Genomic DNA, 7,188 nt, shown 5'->3' on the forward strand with positions numbered 1-7,188 from the left:
TATTTAATCAAGGTGTGATGAAAATTATACTGCAAGCAAAGAAGAAAGAAAAAAGTGCTTGTAAGTAAGCAATAAAAAATGATAGTTCTGTATCAGATAACTGACATCAGCAAGAGTGACCTTTCTAGTCTTATATCATACTTTGACTAACCAGATACATCTAAGAAATTCACAAGCAGAACATAAAATAACCTCTTTCACAATTGTGCCCATGGTCTGGAGATGGTGGGACCTATAGTTCAACAACATCTGGATTAATCGTCTGAATGTATCTTCGTACATTTTCAGACCCTATCTTCCTGGTCTTTTAAGCTCAGAGCTCATATTATTTCAATTCCATTTGCTGATTTTAACTGCTAGGCTGAAAGAAACAAAACAAAACAGAACATACAATGGCTATTATAACTGCCGAGACAGACTACCTTCAGTGCTAATTGTTTAAAAGGTGATATATAAATTCATGGGTGTGGGTAAGTATGTACAATAAGAAAGACAAGTTCTGAATTCCATCTGTCAGAATAATTGAGGCATGTAACAAGATGGGAGTAGGTTGGAAGCTGAAAGAATCCATTTTAGTTTTATTTTAATCTGTACTCATTTCAATTTGCTGTCAGATATGATATGCTAAAGAGCTTTGGAATACAGCAAGAAACACTCACTTAACAAATGCTTACCATTTTTTATTAGTCTGCACATATGTTTTTTTGTCAGGTACTCCCAAAATGTCTGCATCTATATATATTACTTACACAAAAGTATATACACACACATACATGTGTGTGTGTGTGTGTAATACCTAGCTATACTTACAAAAACGTACACACACACATCTATATATTACATAGCTGTACTTACACAAAAGTACACACACACACACACACACACACACACACACCCTTTTACATTTTCCAGAGCATAACCTGATCAGTAGAACCTGTAACTGTGTTTACTATTTCAGATTCCAGAGTCTCTTCTGTCTTTAAGATGTATTTCCTCATGTGCTATTTTATTTCTTGGCAGGCCGATCTTTTTAGGAAAGTCTGGCATATGTCAAAGTGGAAATAAAGTTCCTGTGCGGGGAGAGGGATCTTGTTAAAATTCTCATCAGATAGACCCTTGACATAGATCTTTGCTGTGTGAATGTGAAAAGGACACACTGACATGCATGTGGAAGCTCTGTATGTGAAATTTGCATTAAAAATGTTCTAGATAGAATTACAAACTTAGAAACACTGCTTATTACTTTAACGGCCCAATAATACATCCCACTATAGTCACTGAAGTATACAATCTGGATGCCTCTTGTCCTGGTGATACCCAAAAATGAATAATTTCAGGATAATTTCTCATATGGGTCCTCATTATCTTTAAAGCAAACTTTAACTGATCTTTCACCAAACAGGTAGAGAAGATAATCATTTTACATAGTCTTGCAGCTCAAGTGTGGGTTTTGTCAGAAATGTCTCTTTCTGTGTCTATATGTACAGGTGAAACTCGAAAAATTAGAATATCGTGCAAAAGTTCATTTATTTCAGTAATCCAAATTAAAAGGGGAAACTAATATATGAGATAGACTCATTACATGCAAAGCAAGATAGTTCAAGCTGTGATTTGTCATAATTGTGATGATTATGGCGTACAGCTCATGAAAACCCCAAATCCACAATCTCAGAAAATTAGAATACTACATGCAATCAATAAAACAAGGAGTGTACATAGAACAATATCGGACCTCTGAAAAGTATAAGCATGCATATGTACTCAGTACTTGGTTTGGGCCCCTTTTGCAGCAATCACTGCCTCAATGTGGTGTGGCATGGAAGCTATCAGCCTGTGGCACTGCTGAGGTGTTATGGAAGACCAGGATGCTTCAATAGCGGCCTTCAGCTCTTCTGCATTGTTCGGTCTCATGTCTCTCATCTTTCTCTTGGCAATGCCCCATAGATTCTCTATGGGGTTCAGGTCAGGCAAGTTTGCTGGCCAATCAAGCACAGTAATTCCACGGTCATTGAACCAGGTTTTGGTGCTTTTGGCAGTGTGGGCAGGTGTCAAGTCCTGCTGGAAAATGAAGTCAGCATCCCCATAAAGCTCGTCTGTGGAAGGAAGCATGAAGTGCTCCAAAATCTCCTGGTAGATGGCTGCATTGACCCTGGACTTAATGAAGCACAGTGGACCAACACCAGCAGATGACATGGCTCCCCAAATCAACACAGACTGTGGAAACTTCACATTGGACTTCAAGCATCTTGCAGTGTGTGCCTCTCCATTCTTCCTCCAGACTCTGGGTCCTTGGTTTCCAAATGAGATGCAAAGGTTGCTCTCATCAGAAAAGAGGACTTTGGACCACTGAGTAACAGACCAGGTCTGTTTTTCTTTAGCCCAGGTAAGACGCTTCTGACGTTGTTTGTTGTTCAGGAGCGGCTTGACAAGAGGAATACAACATTTGAAGCCCATGTCCAGGATCCATCTCTGTGTGGTGGCTCTTGATGCACTGACTCCAGCCTCAGTCCACTCCTTGTGAAAGTCCCCAACACTTCTGAATGGCCTTTTCCTGACAATCCTCTCCAGGCTGCGGTCATCCCTGCTGCTTGTGCACCTTTTTCTTCCACACTTTTCCCTTCCACATAACTTTCTATTAATGTGCTTTGATACAGCACTTTGGGAACATCCAACTTCTTTTGCAATTACCTTTTGAGGCTTTCCCTCCTTATGGAGGGTGTCAGTGATGGTTTTCTGCACAACTGTCAGGTCACCAGTCTTCCCCATGATTGTGATTCCTACTGAACCAGACTGAGAGACCATTTAAAGCAGGGATGTCAAACTCAATTTCAATGAGGGCCGGATCAGCATTGTGGTTGCCCTCAGGGGGCCGGATGGGTGTGGCCAGGGTGGGCGCAGCCTACTGGGTGGGTGTGGCTGGAGTCCGTGTGGCCTACTGGATGGGCATGGCCAGCTCTACATCATTCACATCAAGGGTACCTATGGGGGCCTGGGCAGGAATGGGGCAGATCTGAGGGTCTCTGGCAGAAGGAGATGGGACTGGGGCAAGTGCCAAGGCATGGTCCACTGGAGGAGCCTCACTGTTCCTCTCAGGCCATGCCAGGGGGGGGGGCTGGACTGTGGCACGGAAGTCAAATGCCCAGCCCAGCCCTCAAGCACCTGTGGCACTAAGCCCAGCCCCACTTCCCCAAGGGGGCACCCAGCTGCACTTACCTCCTCAAGGCTGCTGCTGCTGCTGTGCTTGCTCTCCTTAGCCAGGTTGCTTATGATGGGTACGAGAGCAAAGTCAAGAGGGAGGCCCACTCCCTCTCCATGTGAGGAGACCTGGCTTTGTATCCAAAGCTTCCTTAGCAATAGGATGGGAGACCCTCCCAGGATAGGCCAGGAGGAGGAGGCAAGGGGATGGTGAAAGGGCAGCAGGGCAGGACTAAGGGAGAACTTCCCTCAGACCCTCCCTCCCTCTCCTCCCTCTCCTCCCTCTCCTTCCTTCCTTCCTTCCTTCCTTCCTTCCTTCCTTCCTTCCTTCCTTCCTTCCTTCGAGTGGTGGGAAAATATTTGAGATGAGGGAAGGAGAAAAACAGGCAAGAAATACAGCTGGGGAAATGTCATCCTTCGTGAGGAATGAAGAAATGCACCATCACCTGGAAGTGGCCAGCACATGGCCCTCACCTACTTCACATATCTGGCTTGGTGGGCTTTGGGGGAGGGGATGCCATGAGCAGCATGAAAGTCGATGTTACTTGCACAATGCTGCCCAGCCCCCAGCCTGCCTGGTTTTGGCAGGCAGCGGGGGTGCTCTCCTCACAGTGTGGAGAGGCTGAGCTGGGTGGCATGAATCTAAAGAGAAGCGCAATGCTGCCCAGACCCTAGCCTGCCCGAAGTAGGCAGGGCCATGTGCTGGCCACTTCCAGGCAATGGTGCATTTCTTCATTCCTCACAAAGGGTGATACCTCCCCAGAGCGTGCCCAGGGGGCGGGATTGATGCGGCAGGGGCTGGTACCTCGATGTTTCCAGACGGCCTTGTGGAGCTAAGACTGAATGCATTTCAGCATAGATGGCCACCATGAAATTGTACATTGGCTCCCGGCCAGCCTGGGCTAGGGCCAAGGCAGTGGGGGCCGTTTCCTTACTGTTTCCAGGATGGGTTTGCGGGCCACATGAAACCACTTCGTGGGCTGCATCTGGCCCCTGGGCCTTGTTTGACATGTCTGATTTAAAGGCTCAGGAACCCATTGCAGGTGTTATGGCTTAATTAGCTGATTAGAGTGGGACACTTTGAGCCTAGAATATTGCACCTTTTCACAATATTCTAATTTTCTGAGATTGTGGATTTGGGGTTTTCATGAGCTGTAAGCCATAAGAAGGGACGCGGTGGCTCAGTGGGTTAGGACGCTGAGCTTGTCGATCAGAAGGTCGGCAGTTTGGCGGGTCGAATCCCGAGTGCCGCGTAACAGAGTGAGCGCCTGTTACTCGTCCCAGCTTCTGCCAACCTAGCAGTTTGAAAGCACGTAAAAATGCAAGTAGAAAAATAGGGACCACTACGGTGGGAAGGTAACAGCGTTCTGTGCGCCTTTGGCGTCTAGTCATGCCGGCCACATGACCACGGAGACGTCCTCAGACAAGCGCTGGCTCTTCGGCTTTGAAACGGAGATGAGCACCGGCCCCTAGAGTTGGAAACGACTAGCACGCATGTGCGGGGGAACCTTTACCTTTACCTTTTTAAGCCATAATCATCACAATTATGAGAAATCACGGCTTGAACTATCTTGCTTTGCATGTAATGAGTCTATCTCATATGTTAGTTTCCCCTTTTAAGTTGCATTACTGCAATAAATGAACTTTTGCACGATATTGTAATTTTCCGAGTTTCACCTGTATGTATGTATGTGTCTATATGTATATACACACACATACTATTTACTATATATGTACACTACATAAGTAATCAGTATTTTACCATCATACAAATATTTATGAATATTAATGAATTATTTGAAAAATTGCTGAAAATCCACACATTTAACTGTTCTCCTGGTTAGCCTCTTATTGTCATTGACTTGTCAACAATCAAAAAAGTTTTTCAACATGTGTCCAAAGGAGCAAATTCCAAAAACTAAACTTTTGTGAGCTGGAAACCTAATGGGTTTCACAGCATAAAAAATGTATTTAAAAACAGTTAGAACAATTATTATTTTTTATTTTTTTTAAATTTTAATTCCATTTATATCCCGCCCTTCTCCGAAGACTCAGGGCGGCTTACAAGCTTAGCAGTAGCCTTCATTCTATGTATATGCCTGCTTATTAGGGCTTTCACACACACCCCCAAGCGGTATTATTACAAAGTCAGCTTATTGCCCCCAACAATCTGGGTCCTCATTTTACCTACCTGGGAAGGATGGAAGGCTGAGTCAACCTTGAGCCTGGTGGGATGCGAACCTGCACTAATTGCAGGCAGCTGGTGTTACTTAAGGAGGCATTAGCCCACTACTTCACCAAGGCTTTAACCGACAGTTAGAACAATTAATCAGTGGAACAACCTGCCTCCAGAAGTTGTGAATGCTCTAACACTGGAAGTGTTTAAGAAGAGACTGGACAGCCATTTATCTAAAATGGTACAGGGCCATGGTGGCGAACCTATGGCATGCATGCCACAGGTGGCATGCAGAGCTCTCTGTTGGCACGCGCGCCGTCGCACCAGTCCTAGGCCTTCAGCTGGGTTTTGTAAAACCTTTTCGCTTTAGGCCTCTGCCAGCATGTGCAAAAAATGGGATTTTCCCATGTATTTTTCCAGGAAACATAGGGCAGTTTAGGAAAGTAATTGCCCTCCTAACCATACCGAAGAACTCTGGGTTTGTTGGCGAAGTCTATTTTGCTCTATGAGTTCATGGTGACCTAACCCTAACACTAAGTGGAATTTTCCTCCAATGGGATTTTCCCATGTATTTTTCCAGGAAACATAGATAGGGCAGTTTAGGAAAGTAATTGCCCTCCTAACCATACCCAAGAACTCCTAGTTTGTTGGCGAAGTCCATTTTGCTCTATGAGTTCATGGTGACCTAACCCTAACCCTAAGTGGAATTTTCCTCCAATGGGATTTTCCCAGGAAACATAGATATGGCAGGCTAGAAAAATAAGTGCCCTCCTAACCATATCCAAGAACTCTGAGTTTGTCAGCGATATCCATTTTGCTCTATGAGTTCATGGTGACCTAACCCTAACCCTAAGTGGAATTTTCCTCCAATGGGATTTTCCCATGTATTTTACCAGGAAACAAAGATACCCCTATGTCCATGGTTGTGAACATATGGGATGTGTGCCACAGGTGCCACATAGAACCTTCTCTGTGGGCACGTGTGCTGTCGCCCCAGACCTAGGCCTTCAGCTGGCTTTTATAAAACCTTTTCGCTTTAGTCCTCCGCTGCTGTGTGCAAAAAAAATGTTTCATTCAATCAATCGATTTCATCTTCTCGAGAGAAAGAAAAAGATCTCGTAAAGTTGGAATTGATTGATTGAACTTTTTAGTCCCACCACAGCCATACCCACCCAATGGGCCATGCCCACCTGGCACCCGATGATATATAAGTGGGTTTTGGGTCGCAGTTTGGGCACTTGGTCTCTAAAAGGTTCGCCATCATTGGTATAGGGCTTCCTGCCTGAGCAGGGGTTTGGACTAGATGACCTCCAAGGTCCCTTCCAACTTTATTATTATTATTATATGATGAGTTCTTTTCCATATCCTACTGAAAAAAATCCTATAGGAAGTAAAGAAAATATTGAATAGATACCTAAGCTTATTAAAAACATTAAAGAAAATCACACCTCTTAAGTATTTTTGAAACTGCATTGAGTTGAGAATAAAATACCTTTTGACTAGTAAATGGAAACTACAGGAAACAGAATTTATGAATTCAAAAATTTGAATTTTTTCTACAATATTCTTCAAATTATCTTCAGGAATGAAAATGTACAAATTTGTTACACTGTAATGTGATATTGTCACACTGAATTGTATTACTGTTTAACTTCATGCTGCTTGGAGGTTTTACTGCTTGGAGGTTTTGCTGTAAAGGTACTTAAAAATGTAATAGAAATTTGCAAATTCTGTTTTTTAGCCTGTAAATATTCTGAGATTAACTAACAATAGTAGTTATCTTAATAATTCTAATTAACCATGCTGGCATCATGCTG

The sequence above is a fragment of the Vipera berus genome, assembly GCF_964194415.1.
Source record: "Vipera berus genome assembly, chromosome: 3".
Taxonomy (NCBI): domain Eukaryota; kingdom Metazoa; phylum Chordata; class Lepidosauria; order Squamata; family Viperidae; genus Vipera; species Vipera berus.